A 919-nucleotide genomic window follows, 5' to 3' on the forward strand; every position below is an offset into this window, starting at 1 on the left:
GGGCTGGGGCCATAGCTCAGTGGCTTAAGCACCTGCTTGGAAAGCACAAGGTCCTGAGTTTGATCCCCGGTCCGCAAAGAAAACCAAAACCAAAAACAAAAAACCAGTTTTAAATAAAAATGTCTGACATCCTAATATTCCATATCCATCTAAAGAGCAATAGGAAGAACTGGTGTGATGCTCCCCACCTGTTGCTTCGGGATCCCTACGAACAAGGCCGCCGAGCAACACAACTTGTTGAGTTGGAGAACACCTCTTGGCTACCACATGTGACCGTCGTGAGGACCAAGGTGATCTGTGAGTATCTCCAGTGGAGAGTACTCCTTGGAACTGGAAGAGAAGCACGGAAATAGACACTGGACACTACCAGGAATGATTACTTCTATTATGTGTGAGAATTAATTCCATCTGTGCTATCAGAAAGGGTTTGGCAATTAATGTATCTTGTCTCTTTCCTGCACTGCTTTCACCTCTAGGGCTTCCCCAGACTCCAGGGTAATACGTGTCAGTGGTGTCTGTAAACGTTTACAGCAATCAACATAGTTCACTTTTTCTTATTCCCTGACACAGGGCAAGAGATTTTCGAGGTATTCCCTGGAGCCTGAATTGTGCTAATCCTGGAGTGGTTGTTTATGATTTACAAGTTGTGCTGTGCCGGTGAGGCAGGAGGTTGAACAAGGACAAGTAAACCATAGAAAGCCATGGGACAAAGAATCAAGAAGCCAGACAGGGTAAGGATAATTATGTCAAAAACATTGGGAAACAAGCTGGGCATGGTGGTTCAGGCCTGTGATCCTAAGACTCAGGAGGCCGAGGTAGGAGGATTGCTGTGAGTTTATGAGACCTGACTGAGCTAAATAGTGAGTCCAAGACCAGCGTGAGCTACATAGAGAGTGTCTCAAAAACAAAACAAAACAAA

Source organism: Octodon degus, unplaced genomic scaffold (genome assembly GCF_000260255.1).
Source record: "Octodon degus isolate 3935 unplaced genomic scaffold, OctDeg1.0 scaffold00163, whole genome shotgun sequence".
NCBI lineage: Eukaryota > Metazoa > Chordata > Mammalia > Rodentia > Octodontidae > Octodon > Octodon degus.